Raw genomic sequence first — 27,049 nt, forward strand, 5'->3', positions numbered from 1 at the left:
CCACCGATGCCCCTTCCGGTGGCACTGGACCTGCTCACACAAGCCCAGGGGTCTATAGTGCACCCACACCCCCGAGGCCTGCGACTGCAAGCATGGCTAATCCATGGCTCAGCTCCCTAGAGAGCGTATGTATGGAGGGAATGCAACAAGTCCTAGAAAGTAGCAGAAGGACTTCCACCAGGAAGACCTACAAGCAGAAATGGACTCGATTCACTGCATGGTGTTCTACCAGTCAGTTAGCTCCCCTTGCTGTGCCTATACCTGTAATATTAGAATACTTACTGGACCTCAAGAGAGGCGGCCTCTCCCTATCCTTGTTGAAGGTCCACCTTGCCGCTATATCGGCTTTCCGACACAAAGAGGAAGGGCCCACGGTGTTCGCCCATCCCATGGTTGCCAGGTTCCTGAAGGGGCTGGTAAACCTGTACCCCCCTCGGAAACCGCTTCCACCTTCATGGAGCTTGGACCTGGTGCTTAATGCGCTATCGGGACCACCGTTTGAACCCTTAGCCACAGTTTCCCTCTGTCTCCTTACGATAAAGACAACCTTCCTTCTTGCAATCACGTCAGCTCGCAGGGTGAGCGAGCTCGCGGCAGTTATGGCAACACCACCCTGCACAGTATTTTCGAAGGAGGCGGTAACTTTACGGCTGCATCCAGCCTTCGTTCCGAAAGTTTCTTCAGAGTTTCGTATTAACGAACCTATAGTCTTACCCTTGTTTTATCCAAAATCTCATAACTCCAACAAAGAGGCGCGCCTACACCTCCTGGATGCGAGGAGGGCGCTGGCTTTTTATATAGACAGGACTAAGTCCTTCCGAAAAACGGATAGACTCCTAGTCTCTCTCGCTCCCAGATCAAAAGGAGAAGGTCTCTCTTCGCAGACAATATCGAAGCACATCGTATCCTGTATAAAAATGTGCTACGAACTTAGACTCCTTTACTGGTCCCGCCTAGGGCTCACTCCACCAGGGCGGTGGCGGCATCAACAGCCTTTTTCAAGGGCATTGCGTTAAAAGACATCTGCAGAGCGGCGACATGGTCATCCTATGACACCTTTGCCAAGCATTATGCCCTACACAGAGTATTCCAAGAGGATACCCGTCTCTCGACAGCGGTCCTTTCGGGGGCAAGCTACACATAACCCGATTACCCACCTCCTTTCTTGGGTTACTGCTGGGTAGTCACCTATCGTGGAGCACCCACGGGGACACTCGAGGAAGAAAGAGAAGTTACTTACCGTAGTAACGATGGTTCTTCGAGATATGTCCCCGTGGGTGCTCCACCACCCGCCCATCCTCCCCGCTTCGGATCTCTGTTTAGTGTTTTTCAGGAGCATCCGAGGCGGTTGGTCAAGGAACTGGCGGGGACCGGATTGTGCACGTGGCTGGGAGCGCGCAAGGGAGCGGCGCGCTCCGTCGTATGCGCGGTCCGGCAGAAACTGCTGGAAAGATCCAATCTGCGGTGCCGGGGCGAGCCCGACACCTATCGTGGAGCACCCACGGGGACACATCTCTAAGAACCATCGTTACTACGGTGAGTAACTTCTCTTTGTGTGAACACTTTACCAAGCAATGCATCACTCAGTATGGCTAGCAGTCCAAGGGTAAAATAAAATGATAAAAGATTAGTCTAGGATAGCAGATGGTTTAGCACAGGAGGGAAAAGTGGCCAATTTTATGTAGCATTATGGTATTTTGGAAGAAAATGCACGGTTATAGCCTTAGAATTTTTTGCCTTGTAAGACAGCTTTGGAATAAAGAAACAAAGAGAAGTTGTTACCTTTACCACATTCCAATGGTTAACTGTCATGAATATGCCTGAACCCTCTCATGTTGATGGCCATTGCTGAATTACAAGCATTGAAAAATAGAACCACCAGATGTCTGGTATCAAGTAATTGGTCAAGTGATTGGCTAATTTGAAGGGAGAGAAAATGAGAAAATATCATACTGCAGATGGAGAGGGAAATGAAAAACTGTTCTTTTTGAAAGAAAAAGCAGTTCAGGAAGGAGTACAAGGAACTGCTGCACACCTCCGCCTATGCCACAGGTAAAGGCAAATCAAACTGGAACACTGTGTGTGTGGGGTGGGGGGGGGGTGTTAAAGCCATGCCAGATTGGTGTCCACATTTGTGTGTTCACTTGTATTGTTTTCCATTGCTAAGAATCTATCAAACATATATTGTATTACCATCATTACATCTTTTGATTTCTCTGTTCATCATTCAGTCACTATATCTTTAATCCTGTGTTTTGTAGGGAGACTTTAGAGTACTGACAGGGTACTGACAGTCATATCAAGTGTCTCAAACAAGTCCCTGCTGAGTAGGAAAATAACATGCTGTTTCACTGTGGAAGAAATTGAGTTCACATCTTGTCAGTAGGTAACCTGTAGCACAAACAAAAAAAATTAATTTTAATAATACTTCCAAATGGCAGGATTATATTTGTCTTCTATAGAATTTGAAAATGTTTAAAACCAGTGTAGTGGTTTTATTGTTAACAAGTCAGAAATGCTGCAAATTCTCTAAGCAGTGCCATATATCCTTGCTGATGAAGTACAAGCCTCTGTTATAGTTTAACAGGTTTAATTTAACTCAGTCTCAAAAGTTGACATTGATTCCCTGTTGCACTTTGGTCAAAGTGACCTCATCAGTGTAGAACTTTCCTGTGTTTGCTAATTGCACAGTAGCCAGCCACGTGGGATTTTGTTTACTTGACTGAATCATTGCAAAGTTTCCAGATGATGGACATGGAAACAGTAAAGCAATCCTCAAAAATCTCAATTGGAGATAATGAGGCTAGTGGGATTGCAGTGCCATCTGCATGCAGAGGACAGGCAGTGCCATTTCTTCCCCCCCCGACATAGGCCATGCAGCATCTTGTGTCATCCCCAGTTTCTGACCGAGCCGTAATGAAAACAACTTAGCTGGGGCTGCATGCAGAGAAGATAAAATATTTGCCCCACATGATTGAGAGGATTGGTTTCAAGTACATTTAGTAATATACTTAGTAAAAGATTCAGTAAGATTTTAGTAAGAGATTCAGTTCCTGGAAACAACAGTGTAAATAAGCTGTGCCCCCATAAACACCATGCTATACTGGAAACCCACAGACCGCTGTGCTTACCTACGTGCTTCCATCCAGGGCACACCACATGATCCATTGTCTGCAGCCAAGCAGGAAGGTACAACTGCATTTGCTCCAGGCCTTCAGACAGGGACAAACACCTACAAGACCTTTATCAATATTTCTGAAAACTACAAAACCCACCTAAGGAAGTGAAGAAACAGATTGACAGAACCAGACATGTACCCAGGAGCCAGCTGCTACAAGACAGGCTCTATAAGGAAAATAACACTACTACTGGCCATAACCTACAGCCCCTAGCTAAAATCTTTCCAGCACATCATCAGTGATCTACAACCCATCCTGGACAATGATCCCTCACTCTCACAGACATTGGGAGTCAGGCCAGTCCTTGCCTACAAGCAGCCTACCAACCTGAAACAAATTCTCACCAGCAACCATATACCACACCACAGTAACTCGAACTCAGGAACCAATCCCTGCAATGAACCTTGGTGCCAACATTTTCTACATATCTACACCAGTGACACCATCAGGGGTTCATTCAGCTGCACATCTACTAATGTGATATATGCCATCATTTGCCAGCAATGCCCCTTTGCCATATACATTGGCCAAACTGGACAGAATAAATGGACACAAATCAGATATCAGGAATGGTAAGGTAGAGATACCTGGAGGAGAACACTTGAATCTTCCTGGGCACTCAGTGGCAGATTTAAAAGTAGCCATCCTGCAACAAAAAAACTTAAAAAACAGACTTCAAAGAGAAACTGCAGAGCTACAATTTCTGTGCAGATTTGACACCATCGATCAAGGATTCAAACAATGACTGGGAATGGCTGGCCAACCGCAAAAGCAGTTTCTCCTCTCTTGGTGTTCATACCTCCATGTCAGCTGCTGGAAAGGGCCACATCCTCCCTGACTGAACTGACCTCATCAATTTTGGCCTTCCTCTTGATTGGGACTCCCTTCTTTTCATGAGCCTATATATTGAAGAGCTGCCTCTGGAATCTCCACTACAAATCTGTTAGTTTATTAGGTGCCGCAGGACTTCTTGTTTTTGCGAATACAGATGAACACGGCTATTCCTCTGATACTTTAGTAACTTTTGAAGTTGCATTTCACATATAAGAATAGAGTTCTGAAATACAGGCCTCCTCAGTAGAAGCTGAATTCCAGTGACCCTGCTTTGGTAATGGTAATGGCAATAATAGTGGCAAGGTAAAGACTGGCCCTCGATAGTCTGGCACTCTCGAGACCTGCAGGTGCTGAATGAAAGAATTTGCCAAACCATGGAAGATTAATATTGTCTAACAGCATGACCAACACTTCCACTGCTTACTGGGCTCTTAAAAGACATGTAGGGGGTAAATTACAACTAAATAACAGTACAGAACTCCGAGAGCCAGGACTGGTGGCTGGAAACAAACTTTACGGTACCATGGGAAACTTGGTCGTACTCACAATAAGTGGTCATCCAGCTAACTAAAATCATGCAAAATCATGGGTATTGCTGGATGAAAGAGTGCTGACCTAGAGAGGTTCAAACCTAGTATTAAAACCAACATTCAAGCTGACTTTGAAATGTCACAGTATCCGTTAAAGCTGGGGTTGCTTCCATGTGTGCAAATGCTAAACACCAGAGAAATGCAGTGGTGCAGAGAAGTGAGGGAACCCCTGTCCCCTTTATTTGGAGGGAAGCGGGAACATGACATCATAGATCAGTGGTTCCTGCATTTTTTGGCATCACGCCCCCCTTTTGAGTTTTGAGAAACCCTCATGCCCCCTCACCTCTTGTTTACCATCATCCAACCCCGCTTTGAACTAAAAATTCAACTTGCTATAAAAATATTATTTAAAATTAAAAATAAGCACAAATAGTTTTTCTTGGCCACTTGCAGGTGCCTGGTGCACTCTAGCTGCCTGAGCCCCAGGCCAGCTGCCAGAGCTGCCCATTTCATCTGCCCGCCTGCCAGCTGCCTGAACCCTGTGCTGCTGGGACCAGCTGCCTGCCCACCCGCCCCCACCATAGGCCAGCCATTTGCTCAAGTTCCACGCTGCCAGGGCCAGCTGCTTACCTGCCAGCCCGAGCCCCACGCTGCTGTGGCCAGCTGCACAAGGCCTGCACTGCTAGTGCCAGCTTCCCATCTTCCAGCCCCAGCCGCCTGAGGCCTGTGCTGCTGGGTCCAGCTGTCCACCCACCAGCCTGAGTCGCCTGAGCCCTGTGCCCGGGGTCAGCCGCCTGAGCCACTCACACCAGCCCGAGGCACCTGAGGCCTGTGGTGCCAGGGCCAACTACCCAAGCCCTGCGAGTCCCACAAGCTGGCCAGGCACCCGAACCCCACAAGTGCTGCGAGCTGCCTGCCTGAGCCCCTCCCTTCCCTAAAGCCAGGTACTACCAGTCCCATGCTCTTACCCCATCCCCCTCCCCTGAGCCAGGTAACTGCCACCCCCATCTAACCCCTTCCTCCTCATCCCCAACCCACACTCAATCACCCGTGCAGGAGGCAGCTAGCTTCATGTGGGCCTTCGCCAGCTGCCTTCTTTTTATAGAGGTTCTGCTGGGTCACTCATATAAAATGTCAGGAGCTGAGAGCCAGAAGCAAAGGCCAGCTCTTTCTTCAGGTGGGGGATATAATGGGGGGCAGGGACTGGGTCACCTCGTGCCCCCTGTGGAATTTCTTTACGTCCCCGGGGGGACACGCCTCCCAGTTTGAGGAGCCATGTCATAGAAGGAAACTTTTGTTTTATTTTTTTTAAACTAATTTGACACACTGAAATCAACACAGAGAAACCTGTGGAGTGTTCATTCGACAGTCCCTTCCTTCTGAAACTCAAGTTCCATTCCACTTTATTGAATTATGCAACAGTACGGTCAATTAAATTCTGAAACTTCATCCGGTGAGTGGAAATCTCCTCGCTTTCTGCATTCACCAATATTTCTTGTGAATGGAATGCTGGGAGCTCATTATTTTATTCAAAAGTAAACTAGTGAAATTACACCAAATACCCTTTTTTTAAAAAAAAAAACCATTGCAACTCTAGCTCTATCAAATGAGATTTCTGCTTTTTTTTTTTTTTTTTTTTTAAAACCAGATCATCAATAAAATAATTGTGTGCCTGCCAAAGTTTCACTTTCCACCAACTCTCCTTGGTATTCAAGCTATTTAAGGAAAAAGCACCCCCCCCTTTTTTTTTTAAACAGAAAAACATTATTTTACTTCTCTGCTGAAAAATGTTTCAAACTTTTTAAAGTTAGACTTGGGGAGAGAGGAAATGCTTGATGGCTGAAAGCAAACTTGACAAATTTTAACCAGAAAGTTACTAGTTTATGATAATTGACTACTTCAAATAACCCTTTATAAGGAGGGCAACAGGTAGTTAAGCTTAATTATGTCTGTGCCTGTGTGCCAGTTATAATATTAACATCACCAGAATGTAAGCGCATCTCCTGTCTAAAGAACTGTTTAGGCAACCTTGTCAGAGTTCTGAGTATCAAAGAAAACTTGTTAGACTGGACGAGTTAGGAGAGAAAGTATCAACCTGTGTTCTCTTTATCCTTCTTAGAAAAATGATTACAACTGATAGAGTGCAGGACCAGTGACTTAAACCATAATTGGCACCTTCTTATTTTGTACATGTGTGCTGCAGTTGTCCTTCTTGATTTTTTTGTTTTAAACCTTTCATCTCACAAAGATAGTTGCTACACCTTTGTTTCTGAATAGATTCTCGTTATGGCCTCTTGGGCGTGGCTGGGCTATTCTGATTGAGCCCAGTCATAATCTAAGTGTAGTAGTAGTAGTAGTAGGTATCCTTCGATCCCGAGGGATCATGGGTTTCCGCCCCAGTTGGACTGATTCGAGCAGCATCGTCTGTGGCTGTGCAGTCCAATCCGGGAGTGGCAGTCCTTTCCGTACTGTGAGCAGCAGTAGGCAGATGTTGCTCTGGTATCACTGGCACAGATCTTCCTGAGGGCTCTCCTGTCTTCTGCTTCCTTCACCAAGGTAGTTTCATACATAGCAAGAGCTTCCTTCACTCCCTGTTTCCAGGCATGCCTGTCTGAGGCGAGCTAATGCCAGGTGTTCGCACTGATAGAGAGAGCGTTGAGGGCACACTGGTACGTGTCCTTGTAGCGCAATTTAGGTCGCCCTTTCGGCCTCTTTCCAGATGCCAGTTCGCTGAAGAGGAGGTCCTTCAGTATTCGGCCATCCGTCATACGTGAGACATGGGACATCTGAAAGTGTCAGTGTCTAAGCTTCGAGAACAAGAAGGAGAAGAAGTCTTGAAACACTAACAGATATTTTGGAGCATATGCCACAAGACGACTTCTTGTTGTTCCCGAAGCTACAGACTAACACGGCTACCTCTGTGATAAGTGTCTAAGCTGTCACTGAAGTGGCTGTGTTGTAATGTGTGTGTTTAGTGGTTTTAAAATAACGTTGGGCTTCTCACTTATCCACCCTGATGGATAGGATGATAACCAATCAGCATACGCAATTTTCCTGGTACATAGGATGACTTATTCTGTTTCTCCATTGAGATGTTTTGTGTGTCAGAGCAGGGAGACAGCCGCTGCCACTGTATCTGTCTGCCTTTTGTCTCTTGACAAAGGTCAAAGAAAAAGTGTACCTCCTGCAGCTGGACTTTTCTGGCCATAGACATACATGTGTGTTTTGTTATAACTGAAGCATCCACTCTACCTAAACTGAAACAATAGGACAAAAAAACAAGCAGTCCTGTAGCACCTTAAAGACAAAAAATTTATATTAATGAGTAAGATCCACTTAATCAGATTTGCAGCAGATAATGAGAATTCAGCATTTATATAAGCAAGCAGGGTGGGGTGAGGGAAGTGGAAGGAAGGTGATGGTGGTGGAGGAGGAGAAAAAGAAGAAGAAGGAAAAAAATGGGGTAGTCACCTGCTATTAATAGGACCTGTGGAAGAAGTAAATTAAGTGGGATGGGTGCTGTTCCTGCAAATATCAAAGGTGGGGAAGTTGTCCATATAATATAGAAGATAATTGAGATCTCTATTAGACAACAGGATAAATGCGTCAAACTTGCAATGCTTTCCAATTCAGCTGTCTCTCTCTATAATCTTGTGCTAAAATCCTTTTGTAGCAGAATGACAACTTTCAGATCCTTTACTGAATGTCCAGGGAGGTTCAAGCATTCCTCTGCAGGTTTATGTGTATTCCAATTCCTGATGTTAGATTTATGTCCATTCATTCTTTGGCGCAGAGTACACGGCAGAGGGGCATTGCTGGCACGTGATGGCATAGATCCCATTAGTGGATGTGTATTTGTATGATGACCCCCTGATGGTGTGGCTGATTAGGTCCAGTATCTCTGGGTGTGGTTAGAGCTGGTAATGGGGTTTGTTGCAGGAATAGGTTTCTGGGTTAGTGTTTCTGTGGTATTATGTGTGGCTGCTGCTGAGTATTTTCTTGAGGTTGTGTGGCTGTCTGAAGGAAAGAACAGGCCTGTCACCAAAGGCCTGTGAGAATGAGGAGTCATGCTCCAGTAGAGGTTGTAGATTGTCAATGATGGCCTGGTGGTTTAAGCTGAGGGCTAGAGGTGATGAGTGTTCTGTTATTTTCCTTCTTGGGCCTATCATGAAGTCGCTGGCTCCTGGGTATTTGTCTGGCCCTGCCAATCTTTTTTTTTTTTTTTTTTAATATTTATTTCCTATGGTGGGTAACTAAGTTTTATGAATGCTTGGTAAAGCTATTGTTTTCTGTCTGTCAGTGGGGTTGGGACAGATAGTTGTAGAATCTCCATTGCTGGCGATATTTAACAGGTTAGATAGATGTCTATCAGGGATGGTTTAGACAGTACTTGGTCCTGCCATTGGGGCAGGGGGCTGGACTTGATGGCCTCTCGAGGTCCCTTCCAGTCCTAGTGTTCTATGATTCTATGATATTCGGGCTTGGCTGTAAACAGTGGATCATGTGGATGGAAGCTGGAGGCATGTAGGCAAGAATAATGCTTGGTGGCTTTCTGGAATAGCATGGTATTAATTTGACCATCATTAGTTTGTATTAGGGTGTCCAGGACATGGATCTCTTGGGTGGAATGATCAAAGCTGAGATTGATGGTGGGGTGCAAATTGTTGAAATCCTTGCGGAATTCTTCAAGGGCCTCCTTCGCATGGATCCACATGATGAAGATCACGTGGTGCTAGGGGAGGGAAGCTGAGATGCTACATGACTGCTTGTTTATTGTGAAGCTACAGACTAACCTGGCTAGCCCCCTGAAGCAAAGCTGGAAGCCGTGATAATCAAAATGCTGCTTCTGCAAATAGGGAGAGAAGCACTGTGCAGAGTGGGGCATCTTCTAACCAGCCAAGTCGCTGTGCAAGGTTGTCCCTCAAGCTAGAAAAGACCAAAATCGGCCTGTTCATCTCTTCAGACTCTGAAAAGTATCCTCCCAGTCACAGAGTAATTAATTTTTCCCACTGTTTTCCGAACAGCAGGCACCTGTCATCTGCAAGTTGCCCCCTGTCTGTTGAGGTCTGAGGACTCTTGTCTGTGGATGAAGAGGTTTTTAGCAGGGCAGGTTATACCCAGACTTCCTCATTTGCAGTGTCAAGGCAGTTGTAGGGAAACTGCCATCTTTTATCTCAGCCTAAGTACAAAAACAAATTAACCAGTAAATGGGAATGTAATTTGCCAATTTTCATGTTGGAAAGCAAACTTTCATGTGCTCCCATGGCTACAGTTACATCCATAAAGAGGCTAAGGAAATTTTAAAAAATGTTTGCATCTAATATTATCCAGTCTGATCTTGACATAGACTCTCCAAAGGTAAGTGGACAAATGAAAACTGTGTATTCTACTGATGTCTGCTGGCAACTTAATGTGTATATTTAAAAGTCCAAAAAACAATATTCCCTTTGAAACAGCTGCCGCTGTATTGATCATTGCCATCAGACAGAGGTGGATTTATTTGGTAGGAGGGGAGGTTTGCACTCAATAGCATTAAAAGAATTGCTCCAGTAGGCTTTTGGTGATTTTGTTCTCTTGTCAAAATACATTTGTGCTAAAGGTGTGCTGCAGAAATCTACATTAAGGTAACCTGCAGTATTACAATGCTGCCACAGAAAGTATTTTTTCAGTCTTCTTGATGAAAATCATTGGCTCGGCATGAATGTTTGTTTAATGATATTTGCTCATTGGTCACTGTTTTTAAATATTTTTCTTAAATATTTGCAGCGTGAACACTTTGGCCTTCAGATCTACTTCCCAGTTTATAAGTTACTAGCTGAGTTGTGTTTCACAGGGTAGGATGCTCAGAATTGTATTCTGATGTGAAATGGCCTCAATCAGTACCGCTCTGAATACAGATAAATGAAGAACAGTAGTAACTGCTGCACTCCACAGGTAGTGTGGATTTTTTGGACACATGCCTTCACACATACTCAAATGCTCAGCTGTATATTCATCCTGTGTAACAAGGTAGGGTACTGGATCACTTTCTGGGACATAGGGAAAGGAATCCTTCCCTTCCTTCCCCCTTTCCACCTGTTCTGATCACTGAGCTCCTGTGTGGCTACTACTTACTGTAGTTTTGAGGCTGCAGTTTGCCCCATCTAGCTCTAATACCTGTGATCTGGATGAGGGACTGGGTGGGTAGAGCTGTACAATGGTGGATTCATGAGCCTGTTTCTAGACCTCCTGTCACGTGTGGGGGCAAAAGGAGTATTGAATTGTTGGTACCCAGCTCAAGCCCTGCAGAAGATACATTTACGTGAGTGGCTCTACAGCAGGGGTCAGCCACCCCCAGCCCAGGTACCAAGAGTGCCACATCAGCCAATTTTCATAAGCACGCCAGGAGGGAGCTCAGCCCTGACCCTCCTTCCCCATGTAGCCGGGAGCTTGCTCAAAGGCAGGCCAGCTGTGGATTAAAAAGAACACCAGCTAATGTTACCAGCCACCACCTAAACTGTAAAGCTCTGCATCTTTATGTATTTATTAATTAAGCTGTTGTAAGTAGGACTATTAATGACTTTAAACATTATCACCGGCATTCAGATCATACATAGAGGTCAAAAGAGCAAATTTTAGCATTCTGCCTTGGGAAGGTTGCTGACCCCTGCTGTAGGAGGTATGTTAGAGCAGAGCTGCTACTTTTCATTCCCTGCCCCCTCAACTGAATACATGTTTCTATGCTACTCCACCTTCTCTGCTGCTGCCTGTTATGATCCCTCCATCTAACACAGCGGCCAATTCCAGGTGCTCCATTGGGGATGAACAGGACAGGTAATCATCAAGTGATGAATTCCCTTTTAGAATCATAGAATCCTAGGGCTGGAAGAGACCTCAGGAGGTCATCGAATTCAGCCCCCTGCCCAAAGCAGGACCAACCCTATCTACATCACCCCAACCAGGACTTTGTCAGGCTGGGATTTAAAAACTTCTAGCGATGGTGATTCCACCATCTCTATGGGTAACTTATTCCAGTGCTTCATCAGCCTCCCGGTGAAATAGGTTTTTTCCTAATATCCAACCTAGACCTGCTCCAGTTCTTGTCCATTCCCAGTTTCTGGCAAACAGAGATTAGGTACAGTAAACCCTTGATATACGCAGCTTCAAGTTGCACGTAACTTGTTTTAACACGAGTTAAGCACAATTTGACGCTGCTCTGAAGCGCCTTATTCCAGCCGCGCAGTTGTCAGCCTGACAGTCACACCACTGGAGGAAGGCAGGGAGAGTAGCCAGGAAACTGACCAGCCTTGGTGGGCTGCTAGGTTTCGTGGGTCAACAAGTGGAGGGGAGATGCGAACCGAGTGGCAACCTGGTTCCCATCTCCCCACTGATTTGCATGAAAATTTGAGTTACCCGGGGATTGCAGGAACACAACCCCTGCATAACTTGAGTGTTTACTGTATGCCATCCCTGCCTATCCTAGCTAGTAGCCGTTGATGACCTAGCCTCCATGAATTTTTAATTCTTTACGGAATCCCATTATAGATTTGGCCTTCACCACATCCTCTGGCAGAACTCCACAGATTGTGCGCTGCAAGAAGAAATACTTCCTCTTGTTTTAAACCTGCTGCCTATTAATTTCATTGGGTAAACCCTAGTTTTTGTCTTATGAGGAGTAAATAAAACTCCCTGATTTACTTTCTCTGCCCTGGTCATGATTCATATCCCTCCATAAGCCATCTCTTTTCCAAGCTGAAAAGTTCCAATCTTATTGTGTTCCATACTCCTAATCATTTTTGTTGCCCTTTTCCGAGCCTTTCCCAGTTCCAGCATATCATCTTTGAGATGGAATGTTCATATTTACATGCAGTACTCAGGATGTGGGCATATCATGGACTTATATAGAGGCAATATGATATTTTCTGTTTTTTAATCTATGCTTTTCTTAATAAGCCCCATAATTCTGTTAGGTTCTGTGACTACTGCTGCATATTGGGTGGATGACTTCAAAGCAATCCACAATGATGCGAAGAGCTAGCGCTCTCTCTGTCTCAATCTCTCTCTCTGTCTCTCCCCCTTACGTGGTAATAGCCAATTTAGACCTTGTTACTTTATATGTGTAGTTTGGATTATGTTTTCCAATATGTGTTACTTTGCATGTATCAACATTGAATTTCATTTGCTATTTTGATGCCTGCTCCCCAGGTTTTGTGAGATCCTTTCGCAACATTTCACAGTGTGCTTTTGGACTGAACTGTCTTCAGTAGTTTTGTATCATCTGCAAATTTTGCTACCTCACTCTTTTCCAGGTCAATTATGAATTTGTTCAGGGCTGGTTACAGACTTCTCCAGGCCTGGAGCAGTGTGTGGGCATGAGTGGGTGGGTGGGGTTGGGGGCATGGGGGTGGGACTCCCTGGAAGGGAGCCTCAGAAAGAAGGGATGGAGCTAGTAGGAGCAGCCCTCTGAGCTGAGCAACGCCTGCCCAGCTAGCCTTCAGTGCCACTCAGTCTTACGCCACATGACGGTCTGGTGGTGTTTTAGGGGGCTTAGGGCTCTGGCCACTGCTGCCACCACAATAGCAGTTGTGACACGCAGAGGCATGGGCCCTTTTTAAGTCTCTGGGCCCTAGGTGAGCAGTCTCTTTCACCCATTCCCTGTCAGCCCTGAATATGTGGAATAGGACTGTTCCCAGTATGGCCCCCTAAGGAACTTCACTATTTACGTATTTCCATTCTGAAAACTATTTATCCTGCACTGTGTTTTCTGTTGTTTCACCATTTGCCAGTCCATGAGAGGACCTCCCCTCCTATCCCACAACAGCTTATTTTACTTAAGAAACTTTGGTGGGATTTTTTCAAAGCCTTTATGAAAATCTAAGAACACAATATCCAGTGGCTCCTTTTTGACCTCATGCTTATTGATCCCTCAAAGATTTCTAGTAGATTGATGAGGCGTGACTTCCCTTTACAAAAGCTAGGTCGACTATTTCCCCAACACATTGCGTGTCTGTTCTTTACTTATAGTTTCAATCAGTTTCCATGTTATTGAAGTCAGGCGTATTAGATTGTCATTTCAGGGATCACCACGGGTGTCACATTTGCTATCCTCTATTTAGGTTTGGGCAATAATTTTTGATGGGGAGGCACTCCAGGAATTTGGAAAGCAGTCAAGGGCCACATTTTTCCATGATACTAATGGAAGAGGTGCAGGGTCTGAGGTGGAAGTTGGGTGGAGATGGGAGCTTGGGGGTAAGGAATTGGGGTGCAAGAGCAGTGTGGGGATGCGTGAGGACTTTTGGGTGAAGGAGGCAGCAATGACCTGGTGCAGGGGGTTGTGTTGCATGTAGGGCTAGGGGGCTGTGCCCTGGGACAGGAGATTGCGGTGCAGGGTCTGGGAAGGCTATGGGTGCAGAAGAAGGGGCACAGGGTTAGGGTTATGTGGGTTTGGTGGAGAGAAGAGCTGGGTTGCCAGAGGCAGGCTGTGGCTGGGAGACTTACGTAGGCAGCTCCTGGCCAGCAGCTCTGTGCCCCAGACTGCTCAAAATTGCTACTTGTTCCATGTAGTTCTCTGCTCGAGATGCCAGAGGGGAGGGAAAGGCTTTTTGTGCTGCTCACGCTCCCCAGTGAAATCTGTGTTCCTGTTGGCCAGAAACTGTAAACCAGCCCATGGGAGCTGAGATATTTTCCAAGGAGGCAGAAGCAGCATATGAAGCTTACACCTCATGCATGCAGAGCATAGATCTGCAGGGAGCCACTTATAGAAGCAGCTGGCTGCTCTGTGCCTGTATCCTGCTGGCGCCTGCTCTAATCATTTGGTGTCCATTTAAATGATAGGTTACAGACCACACTTAGTTATTCTGCAATTTCACACTTGAGTTCTTTCAGAACTCTTGGGTGAATACCATCTGGTCCTGGTGACTTACTGCTGTTTAATTTATCCATTTATTCCAAAACTACTTCTGACATCTCAGTCTGGGACAGATCCTCAGATTTGTCACCTAAAAAAAATGGCTTAGATTTAGGAATTTCCCTCACATCCTCAGCTGTGAAGACTGATGCAAAGGATTTAGAGTAAACTCTTTCATATCCAGCAGTCCCAGGACCCAGAGGTTGCCTGATATTCAGATATTCTGGATAATAGAGGTGTACCTAGCAATGCATAATATTACAGAAAAACAAGATTACATGTTAAGAAACAAATGTATGCAGAGCACTTCATTTACCAACAGTAGTACTGTACGCTGTAAACTTATACTGTATTTGAGGTATTTATTTGTATTTACTTTCACAAAACTGTACTTATGGAAAATGTAACTAAAATGTATTTATGGTTGAAATGCTGCTGTTTGAGTGTTCTGGATAGCAGAAAGCTGGATATGAAAGTTTACTGTATTTTTTCCACAAGGGCCTTATTATCGTTGAGTGCTCCTTTAGCATCTTGGTCATCTTCCTGCCTTTGATGTACATACAATGTTTTTGGTATTACTTTGGATCTTTGGCTAGCTGTCCTTCAAACTCGTTTTGACTTGCCTAGTTATGTTTAGCTTTTTGTAAATAATGGAGGTGGGGCCATTCTACTGTGTCTTCGAAGTCTCATCTGTATAACTCTGTCTCCCTTAGCTTCTCCAGTTCAGTGGCACTGGTTTCTGAGGGAAAGGAGCTCTTAGCACTGAATGCACACATATGTAACCCGCTCATAGGGCAGGTAATCTTACATGCTGCATTGAGTGCATGAAACTGGATGGTCCCTACTCTGTTCTGGACTTCTGCCTGCATTCTTTTTACTTCTACAGCCTGTTCCTTTGTTGTTGTTTTAGTTTTAATCAGTGGTGTTTTGGGGGTTAAGTTTAAAGAATGAGTGTATCTAGATCCCCACTTTCCCACTCCCCCTCTGAACTCCCTCCCCTGTTCACTAGAATCTCTGATTGCTTCGGCGCAGGCTTTTCAAAGCCATGGTCTTCCTGAGTAGCCCCTTCTTTAAGGGTTGATGAGTGCTAGAGCGCTTAGGCATCAAAGTGTCATTAAGAAGCTCTCACCCATGTTTGGTCCCCCCCCAAAGAAACAAACCACACGGTGTGTTTCAGTTAAACAGCAAGCACACCACAAACACACATTCTGTAGACAGCAGACTTACCCAAGGATCACAGGCGCTCCTCCTTCACATGAGCATGAGGAAGGCTTTGAGATTCACCTGTGGATGGCCTGGAAGGGAAAATTACTCCAAGAATAGCTCTGCACTGACAAGTCTTCTCTTCAATGTCAGACATTGCCCAAGTCCAGTCTCTTTCCCCCTGCTTGTGCTGGCTGACTAGCTGTGAAGTATCTTACTTTTTAGACACTCCTGTACTTACGGTGGCTGTGCACCTGACCCCTACTGAGGTGATAATTGTGTGTCCAGCACTGGCCAAACCTCTGTAATGTGCTAGTAGTTAAATGGAAAAATAAACGTACAGCTGTGCATGCACTTAAGATGAGAGTGCTCAGCTGTAACAAGGCATTCTAATAGGACAGAGCTGCAAAACATATGTACAGCTGTCAGAAAGATTCAGATTGGACAGGTGGATTCAGTTGTCTCCCACACAGGCGTATTTGAATTTCACTGATGTTCAAATATGCATTTTTGTTTTTTTTTAAAAAAAAAAAAAAAAAAAAAAAAGCAAAGCTTTAGAATTGGTCCTACAGAGTGAATGTAGGATGGCAGGGTCTTGGGTGCACTTCAGATACTAGTAGTAGGCATCCTTCAGTCTGCATAGACTATGGATCGTGCCCTTTATAGTTTCAATTGAGGACTTCATTTACAGCGTCTACTGTGACTATGAAGGCCCACACGAGAGTGACAGTCCTTGCTGCATCTCTTGCAGATGTGGTGGGTGTCTGGTAAGTCCTTAGTGTGCTTTCTGTGTGCTCGCTTCGCCTCTGCTAGCTGTCTGATCTTCATCTCGCCCTTCTGAAGGCCCTTGTGTAACCCCTGCCTCCATCTGCTGCGGTCGTTTGCTAGTTCTTCCCAATTGTCCAGCTCGATGTCTACCTCTCTGAGGTCTTTCTTGCAGACATCTTTGTAGCGCAACTGGGGGCGTCCGGGAGGTCTTTTGCCAGAGGCTAGCTCACCATACAGGATGTCTTTTGGAATCCTTCCGTCGTTCATCCTGTGGACGTGGCCAAGCCAGTGGAGACAATGGTGTCTGAGGAGGGTGTGCATGGTTGGGATTCCAGCTTGCTCGAGGACGGCAGTGTTGGTCACTCTGTCCTTCCATGGTATTCCAAGGATGCGCCTGAGGCAGCGCAAGTGGAAGACGTTCAGCCTCTTTTTGTGGCGGGCATACAGGGTCCAAGTCTCGCTGCCAGAAAGGAGGGTGCTGAGGATGCAGGCTCTGTAGACTTGCATTTTGGTGTGAGTGTACAGCTTGTTGTTGTTCCACACTCTTGCTGAGTCTGGACAGAGTTGTGGCTGCTTTTCCGATCCTCCTAATTAGCTCAGTGTCCAATGACAGGGTGTCAGTGATGGTGGACCCAAGGTAAACGAACTCATGGATGACCTCTAACGTATAGTTGTCAATGCTGATTGATTGGGATTCAGCAACATCCTGACAAAGTACGTTTGTCATCTTTAGGCTGATGGTAAACCCAAAGTCCTTGCACGCTTTGCAGAACTGATCCAGCAGTTTTTGAAGCTGGTCTTCTGTGTGAGACACTACAGCAGCATCGTCTGCAAACAGCAAGTCTCTGATGAGGACTTCCCGCACCTTAGACTTAGCTTTCAGCCTTGCAAGATTAAACAGTTTCCCATCTGATCTTGTGTGCAGCAAGATTGCCCTCTGTTGAAGATCCAAAGGCATGCTTCAGGAGGAGTGCGAAGAAGATCCCGAAGAATGTCGGAGCAAGCGCGCATCCTTGTTTGACGCCGCTCCTGATTCTGAAAGCATCCGATAATGCGCCGTCATATTGGATGGTTCCTCTCATGCCTTCATGGAACGACTGCATCATCTTGAGTAACCGTGGAGGACAGCCTATCTTGTGGAGCAGTTTGAACAGACCATCCCTGCTGACCAAGTCAAAGGCCTTGGTCAGGTCAATGAAGGCTATGTAGAGTGGCTTCCTCTGCTCCTTGCACTTTTCCTGCAGCTGCCTTAGAGAGAAGACCATGTCAACGGTAGACCTCTCTGCGCGGAATCCGCACTGCAGTTCGGGGTACACCCTCTCAGCAATCGTCTGGAGTCTGCCAAGGATGACGCGAGCGAACAGTTTACCAGTGACGCTTAGGGGGGAGATTCCACGGTAGTTGTTGCAGTCGCTTCTGTCTCCTTTGTTCTTGTACAACATTACAATGTTAGCGTCGCGCATATCCTGTGGAACCTCACCCTCTTTCCAGCACAGGCACAGTAGCTCATGTAGGGGTTCCAGGAGTGTGTCCGCGGCACACTTGATTACCTCTGGTGGTATACCATCCTGACCAGGGGCCTTTCCTGGTGCAATGCTGTCGATGGCTCTCTTCAGTTCATCCACAGTCAGTTCTTGATCCAGTTCGTCCATTACTGGTAGGAGCTCGATGGCATCGAGGGCTGCATCAACCACAACGTTCTCGCGTGAGTACAGCTCGGAGTAGTGCTCAACCCAGCGCTCCATCTGTTTGGCTTTGTCAGTGATGACTTCACCAGATTTGGATTTCAGAGGTGCCATCTTGTTCTGGGTGGGTCCTAATGCCTTCTTAATACCCTCGTACATTCCTCTGAGATTACCAAAGTCAGCACAGGTCTGGATGCTGCTGCATAGCTGGAGCCAGTGGTTGTTGGCACAGCGCCTGGCTGTCTGCTGTACTGTTCTTCTGGCCGCTCTGAGTGCTTGCTGGGTACTCTGGCTCGGTGAGCGTTTGTACTCCAGGAGTGCAGCATGCTTCTTTTCAATGACTGGAATCATCTCATTGGAGTTAGCTTCGAACCAGTCGTTCGTGTTTCTAGCTCTTCTTCCAAACACCGACAAGGCCGCGATGTAAACTATATCCCTCAGGTGTTGCCATTTGGATGTCGCATCGGCGCCCCAGGGCAGCTGCGCAGATTTTCCTGGCGGGTCTCTCTGAACTTTTCAGCTTTCTCCGAGTTTGCCGTCTTTCTGGCGTCAATGCGGGGCCTTCCAGCAGGTTTAGAGAGGTACCTCTTGGTGTACTTTTTAAAAGCTCACTTTTAAACTGACAATAGTATAGGCATTATTTTACACTAGCAGCTCTCCAGTTCAAACTTTGTCTTTCCAGACTGCTTTTAATGCTGCTTATCTTTCAGAAGATTATTCTTTCCCCAGTCCATGTTTTGTCCTCTGCCCTTTCTAATACTTTTTTCCTTACCAGTCCTTTTGCTTTCCCTGTCCCTTTTCTTCACATGTTAAACGAAACAAACACTCTGTGGTTATCATGAGGATTTCAGAATCTTTCCTGGTGTGCAGTATACCAATTTACCCTCGGAATGTTCTGTTAATACCAATAAACCTTTACCTTGGAGGGCTGCGTAAGTAACTTTTTTCCTCGTTCCTGATTTGCTGTTAGAAGCTGGTGTAAGTTTCCCATTTAGTCTTTTTGCATGTTTGCTATGTGGCTTACTTCCATGTTAGTGCTTTAAATAGTTTGCTCACATGGAACTGAAAGACCTTTCTGTTTTACCAATGTAGAAAAATTGTAGCTCACCCTGTGGCAAGAAAAAAAAAAAAAGCAAGTGGCCATTTTAGCCTTGTGCCACATGTTCTTCTCGGACCAGCTGCAGTTTTAAAAGTAGAAAAAAAATTGGAACATGGCTTTGATGTTGGCCTTTATGCTTCTAGGTAAATGTTAATTATGATTCTTTTTTTTCAAACTGTGTAAATTGCTACATCATCATTATGCATGTTTTTAATATTCAAAACCATACTGCGAGGAAGGGAAAACAATAGTAATGTAGGTTTTTTTTCTGGTTAACATTATACAACATATACTTTGTGGACTGCAATTTGTAATAGGTTTTTCTTCTGTGTATATCATTTTTTTTCTGTTATTTTCATCTGTCGTCTTTTACATACTCAAAATCTGTATAGAACTGCATCTCTCCTGTTCTTCCTCTGAGTGAAATATTTGATTTGTTAAATTACACATTGTTTCCAAGGGGACTAATTCTCATGTAGTCATGGATACAATTATTTTAAAGTGCCTGTTATGATGATTGCATGTGTTACTTAGAAATTGCATGTCTCTATTTTCTGTGAGCTCACTTCCTGCAGTTTTTAAATTGTTCTGCACAAACAAAATTAATCAGACCCTTTTTAGAGTTAACGGTTCATATTTAAAGTACAGTGAAGGTAAATCTAATAAAAAATTGTAAAATATTTCAAAATAAGCTATTTTTATTCTAATACAAGATTCTTGATTAGCTTAGCCTAAACTGTTCACATACTTTAAAATGGTTCCTCAGCTTCTGTAAAAGATCAGCTTTTTTGTAATACACAAATTTATACAACAGTGTAGTTTTGTGTTTGAATATTCTGTAAAGTGCAATTTAGGTGTTTACATTGCCAGTAAATTGAAAAACACAGTGAAATCCTTGGGGCACAAAGCTGGCATAAATTATTTTAGTGCCATTGATGTCAGTGGAATTATCCTGACTTGCATTAACTGAGAGTTTGGCCCCTTTTCACTGATTACATTTTTTATGTGTACAAAACCCATGTGAATTCAGACCTAAAGATTCTTACACCATTGATTGTTGTGTTTTGGTTTTAATTTTTCTGCAATGTGACCAGTCTCCTGTGATTCTTCTATCACTCCCATTTTGGGACCTTTTTGTCTGATATTTGCCCACATGTTCCTTTTTTCATGTTTAAGACGTGTTCTGGCTTGGCAAGACAACAGACAGTGCTTCCTTTAGCAAAAGTTCTGTTATATAAGAATGGCCATACTGGGTCATACCTAAGGTCTATCTAGCCTGGTATCCTGTCTGCCAACAGTAGCCAATGCCCGGTGCCCCAGGGGAGGTAAACCGAAGACAATGATCAAGCGATTTCTCTCCTGCCATCCATCTCCCGCCTTCGACAAAAGGCTAGGCACCATACCTTACCCCTTGCTAATAGCCATCTATGGACCAAACCTCCAAATATTTATCAAGCTCTTTCTTAAACTCTGTCAGAGTCCTGGCCTTCACAGCGTCCTCTGGTAAGGAGTTCCACAGGTTGACTGTGCGCTTTGTGAAGAAAACCTTTCTTTTATTAGTTTTGAACCTGCTACCCATTAATTTCATTTGGTGTCCTCTAGTTCTTATATTATGGGAACAAGTAAATAACTTTTCCATATTCACTTTCTCCACACCATTCATGATTTTCTATACCTCTATCATATCACCCCTCAAAAAGAACTGTGAAGAACTTCAAAAAGATCTCAGCAAACTGAGTGATTGGGCAGCAAAATGGCAAATGAAATTTAATGTGGGTAAGTGTAAGGTAATGCACATTGGGAAAAATAACCCTAATTATACATATACTATGATGGGGGCAAATTTAGCTACAACAGATCAGGAAAGGGATCTTGGAATTATAGTGGATAGTTCTCTGAAAACATCCACGCGGTGTGTGGCGGCAGTCAGTACAGCAAATAGGATGTTAGGAATAATTAAAAAAGGGATAGAAAAAAAGACAAAGAATATCTTACTTCCCCTACATAAAACTATGGTACGCCCACATCTTGAGTACTGCGTGCAGATGTGGTCTCCTCACCTCTAAAAAGATATATTGGCATTAGAAAAGGTTCAGAAAAGGGCAACTAAAATGATTAAGGGTTTGAAACGGGTCCCATGTGAGGAGAGGCTAGAGAGACTGGGACTTTTCTGTCTAGAAAAGAGGAGACTGAGGGGCGATATGATAGAGGTATAGAAAATCATCAATGGTGTGGAGAAAGTGAATACAGAGTTATTTACTTGTTACCATAATAAAAGAACTAGAGGACACCAAATGAAATTAATGGGTAGCAGGTTCAAAATTAATAAAAGAAAGTTTTTCTTCACACAGCGCACAGTCAACCTGTGGAACTCCTTACCAGAGGACGCTGTGAAGGCCAGGACTCTAACAGAGTTTAAAAAAGAGCTCGATAAATATTTGGAGGTTAGGTCCATAGATGGCTGTTAGCAAGGGGTAAGATATGGTGCCTAGCCTTTTGTTGAAGGAGGGAGATGGATGGCAGGAGACAAATCGCTTGATCATTGTCTTCGGTTCACCTCCTCTGGGGCACCCGGCATTGGCTATTGTTGGCAGACAGGATACTGGGCTAGGTGGACCTTTGGTCTGACCCAGTGTGGCCGTTCTTATGTTCTCAGTCTCCTCTTTTCTAGACTGTTGTACTTGGATGCTAATGTATAAATTGTATATTGCATTTTATTTCTATTAGTCCTGATTTTTTTAAAAATTATCCTTTAAAATAATTTTATATTCTTTCTCCTCTAGTTTGTAACATTTTTACAAGTTTTGAACTTTCTAAGTTACTTAAATTTCATCTCTGCTGTTTAGCTGTTGTATAATAAAGATATATGTACCTAGTCTTTATAGCATAGTTTCAGTGTAGGTGAGGTTTCCAGAATCTTCCAAGAGTATAATTTAAATCTGCCATTTCTTCTGGAAAATGAAATAAATGCTGAAAATTCTCAGATAGCAAATTAATCATCTCTGTAGAAGTGTTCACATTTGAGTCCCTTTTTTGCAAGAGAAATATTCAAAATCCTGGCAGGATAAGGTCCTTGTTCTAAAATGCTTTTAATTGGGAATCTATATTTGAAAATGGTAAGTACTGACTTGACTGTTCCACAAAGATACATTTAGATCAATTGCATTTGATCCTGCCCAGCATGGATTACACTAATAACACTGAAGGCTGAATTTGCGTAGTATAAAAAAACCTATTATATGCCACACCTGTTTGTTGTAAAGTAAAATAAATTGTACATTAGAGATTGAACCTGTTAGCAGTTTACAACAGAAAAAGCAGCAAAGAGGTAGGACAGTATCAGATGACCAACCCTGCGAGTTATTTGAGGTAGTGATACCTGTGATGACAAATTGCAGTGGGCTTAGTGGTCACTAATTTTGCTCAGGGACAGAGAGAGCATTGACACTGAGGAGTAGGAGTTTCAATAAGGAATACTGACAGCGAAACCTGCTTCTCTACCAGGAGCTTTGATTAGCTGCTGCTTGTGGAGCAGAGATGAGGTGGCACAGTTGGCAAAATGACATGAGTGCCAAGTAGTGGGGAGAGAGGAGCAACATGGCAGGGGGGGTAGTGGATACAGGGAAAGATAAAACAGCTGGGGAATAGGAGAGGACAAGCAATGCAATCAAAAGGGAACCATCACAAAAAGACATAAGGCTAAAAGGAGAACACAGAAAAGGAAGAAGGGGAGGTTAAAAGAGAAGTTGAAAACCACTGAATTTCTGAGATTGTGCAAGGCTAAGTGGGAGGAGCGATTATTCATTTTAGCTGTGTTTCCACAGGTGGCTTCTGTCGACAAAACTGAGCGTCTACACAGTTAGTGCTTTGTCGAGAGTTTGTCGACAAAACCCAGCTGTTCAACCAGCAGTGTTTAAACCTGTCACCGATCAGAAAAAATGCCTCTGTCGACAGTGTTTTGTTGACAGAGTGCCTGCGTAGACACATCCGTCGATAGAGAGGGCTTCCAGTTCCCCGGGCAGCCCTGTTTACAGAGCTTCCAGTCAGCCGTCCTGTGAAGAGAGGACAGGACAGGCTGGTGCCTCTCTGTCAGAGTGGATTGCTCTTTCAGTCTGCTTTTGTGTTTAGCCTCAATCTGTCAACAGAGGTTTTGCTGTTTTTTTTTTTTTTTTTTTTCTGTCGACAGTGACCTGTGTCCACAGAAGCTGCCCAGGTAGCCATAGCCTTAGTGGGGGGAGAAGAGAGGGGAGAGAGAGGCGAAGATGTAGGACTGAAACTTTAAAAAAGATCCATAAAGAGAGGTTTTTATTTTTCATTTATCAAAGCAGTTTGATATAATGGAACTACAATATTTTCGATGTTTATTCTATCCCATTTCCTTAGACTGCTTTAAAAAATGTTTCCTTTTTAACCAATGTTACATACTGAGCAGAAATTTTAATTGAATTGTGTCCAGGTTAGAGTTCAGACATGATGCCTGTGTCTTTTTAACCTGAATGTTTACAGTTAATTTAGAAACCGTCAGATTCTGTACTAGTTCAGGCCATTCCTTCCAATGTGCATTACCTTGTATCTGTCAAAATTGAATTACATTTGCCATTTTGCTGCTTATTCAGCTGATTTTTCTGGAGTCCTTCAGAAGTTCATGGGAGTTTTCTCTCTCTTGGCCATCCTAATGTGTTTTGTGTCATCTGGAAAATTTGTCACCCAGCTATTTACCTATTTTGTATAATTGATACATGTAAGCAGCACTAGCCCTTGTACAGAAACTCAAGGCTGCCCGCTGTCACCTGGTCTGTATGTAAGTCCCCTCTAGCCTCTGTGAAGAAGATTTGACGTAAAGAAATATTTTTTTCTCTGCAATGTCTTTATTATCCTCTTTATTGCTCTTCCTTCTCATTGATTCTGGCTTTCTGCTTCTTTGATAACATGCTCTTCAGAATCCCTCTTACTTTAACAGTAAGGTCTCAGAGTATGCGAATCCAGAGTACACGACCCTGCTCTTACGTGGGTGCCTCCTGATTCTTATAGTAATCCACCACTTTACGCAGCTTCACATTGCGCAAAACTTGCTTTAGCGTGAGTTTTGCAAAGTGCAAAGCTGCTGGGCTGTCAGACTGCCTAGCTTCCTGCAGCTGTGGGTGGCTAGGCAGGCAAGGAGCTCCTTCCTCTTGTCTTCCCAGAGCGGCACTACGCACCACTCTGGGGAGGTAGGGGGAAAGCTTTTAGCCCACCTACCTGCCTGCCCCTGCAGGCAGCTTGGCGGGCTAAAACCCCATTCCACCTACTTTCCAGAGTGGTGCAGCTTGAAAGCTGTGCCAGTTTACCCCCATAAATCCCCCACTATCTCAGCCCCCCACAACTCCCTCATCCCCATGGCACATCTCTCCTCCCCGTGCGCCCTGGGGGGGGCTCCCCTCCAACTCCCGTGCCCCTCTGCTCAAGCATCCCCACCCTGATGCACCTCCTATCCAACCCCTCCACTGTAGCCCCAGCTCACACTCTCCCCCATGTGCGTGGGGCTCTGGCTTCAACCCGTGTGTGCAGGGCTCTGGTTTCCAGACCCCAGCCTTCTGGGGGGGGTTCTAACCCCCCACCCCAGTGCACCCCCTGTTCAACCCCCCAGCCTGACTCAACTCCTCCCCCTGCACTTGGAGCTCCGGCAGTCAGCCACCACCACCAGCGTGCACAGGGGCTCTAACCCCCCTGCCAGCTCAACCCACCCACGTCCCAGCTCACCCCATTCAATCGCCCCTCTACCTGGTTCACTCCCCCATCTTCAGCTCACTCCCCCCGGCACGTGCTGGGCTCCAGCTGTCAGCCATTGCAGGCGCATGAGGCTCTACCTCCCTAGCCACCCGCCCCCCTAGTTCACCTTGTTCGACCCCCCCCCTCAACCTCCCGCAGCCCCAGCTCACATCCCTCAGCACGCAGGGCTCCCACTTCAATCTGCGCCCTGGGCTCCAACCACCCTATCCACCACCCCCATGGCCCCCAGCTCCAACCCCCTGACTAGGCTCAACCCCCGCCCCAATCCCCTGTTTGCCCAGGCTCAGCTGCACCCTCCCACCCCGCAGCATCCCTCACGCACCCCAGGTCAACCCCCCTACCCTCTCCCAGGGCCCCAACCCTCCCTGACTTATGCGAAATTCAAGGTACGCGAGGGTTGTGTGGAACCTCAAGAGATTACTGTACTCAATTTCCATTTTACATTTTCCCTGCTTTTGCTCAGGTCAGGTTCCTGTTTGCTGTAGGATGCTGGTTTAGCCTGAAGAGCGTTTTGAGCCTTGTCATTTAATCACATTTCCTGCCCACCCCCGTGTTGTTTTCTTTTTAAGAGCTATTCATCTTCTCTGTTATCTAATACTTAATATTTTTAGAGCTAAGTTTAATAATAATTTGGACTTCATTTTTATTATATAGAGCATCATTGTTAGTCGTTCATAAGATTTTCCTACACCCTGCTCACCAGCGAATGTTGAACTGATTGTGTTGTGTTTCCTTACACCAACACTGTATGTTACTTACTGCTAATGGTGCCTCCTGTTCTGTGCTCTGAAACTAGCTGTTCCAGGAGACAATTGCTTACAACTCTTCCCCATTTTATTTGGCCACAGAACCCTTTTAAGCTTGAAATAATTTTGTGGAAACCCATCTCTACTCCCCCTCAGCCTTCCAACCCCCCCCCATCTCCAGGCTTTACCTGCCTCAGCCCCCAAATCTGCTCCCTTATCCTAAGCTTTAACCTCATCCTGCAAATACATCCCTAGGCTTAACCCCCCTCAGTCCCAAACTTGCCCACCCATTCTCAGTCTTAACCCCTCTCAGCCTCAAACCCAACCTCTGGTTCCCAGGATTAAGCCGCCTCAGCCCAAACCAGCCCCTGGGACTAACCCATCTGTGGCACTGGCTGGGGAGCCTATGCTTGACAGCCACATCCACCCAGTGGAAGGAGGTGTTCTGTTGGAGGGGGTGAGCCACACCATGCCCACCGGAAGGGCGTGCCCTCTTGGGTAGCGGGACGAGTGAGGAGATCTCTGCAGCTCCCTGTCCTGCCAGCGCTTAAATAAAGGAACAAAGTTCAGTTAGTTTAACAGCTGGATCCCTGCCAGCTGTTAAACTAATTATATTTAGTTCAACTGTTTCAGCAGCAGCAGGGCAGGGAGCTGCAGAGGAGATTTCATGTGGAACCCTTGTTTTCACTTTGCAGAGCTCTGGTGTTTCGCGGAACACCATTTGGGAAACACTGGCTTATATTTGAAAGTTGTCTCTTTGTGACATTTGATCAATATGTATATGGGGGCATAAATGAAGTCCTCCATTTTCCAATTTTAGTAAGCATAGGAACTGTTCTGATCTTCTGTGACGCTGCATTTATAGAGGCTGGTTGTATAATCTTCTTACAGGTTGTACCTCCCTTGTCCGGCACCCTCAGGACATGACTAGTCCCAAACCAGGGAATTTGCCTGACCAGGGAATGTCAGTGCTGGTTCCTCTGCTGCTGCTAGGCTCTGCTTGGGCAGCTGCAGAGGGGCCGGCACTGACCAGATGGACACTGGGAGAGGCACAGGGGTCAGAAGCCCAGCCCAGCAGCAGCAGCACACTGACCTCTGCAGCTGCTGTGCTGCACTCCTGGACCCTGCCATCAGCTGCTGGGCTGTGCTCCTGGCCCCAGGGGGCTCTGCAGCCACCCTGCCTCTTCCCCCCTGAGTTTCCTCCCAGTCCTCACTTGTTCAGTGCTGGGCCCTGCTCCAGCAGCAGCGGAGGAGCTGCCATTGCCCCAGTGAGGGAGCAGACATTTGGAGGAAGAGGCAGGACTGAAGCAGAGCCCCTGGGGTGCAGCCCTGTGGCAACGCACTGAGCCC

General features: G+C 45.4%; 1 protein-coding gene across 1 annotated transcript in view; it reads left to right on the forward strand.

Moving 5' to 3' along the window:
- Positions 1-27,049, forward strand: part of PXYLP1 (2-phosphoxylose phosphatase 1) — a 124,659-nt gene that overhangs the window by 53,288 nt on the left and 44,322 nt on the right. The gene's annotated exons all lie outside the window — the stretch shown is intronic.

Source organism: Carettochelys insculpta, chromosome 10, assembly GCF_033958435.1.
Source record: "Carettochelys insculpta isolate YL-2023 chromosome 10, ASM3395843v1, whole genome shotgun sequence".
NCBI classification, from domain to species: domain Eukaryota; kingdom Metazoa; phylum Chordata; order Testudines; family Carettochelyidae; genus Carettochelys; species Carettochelys insculpta.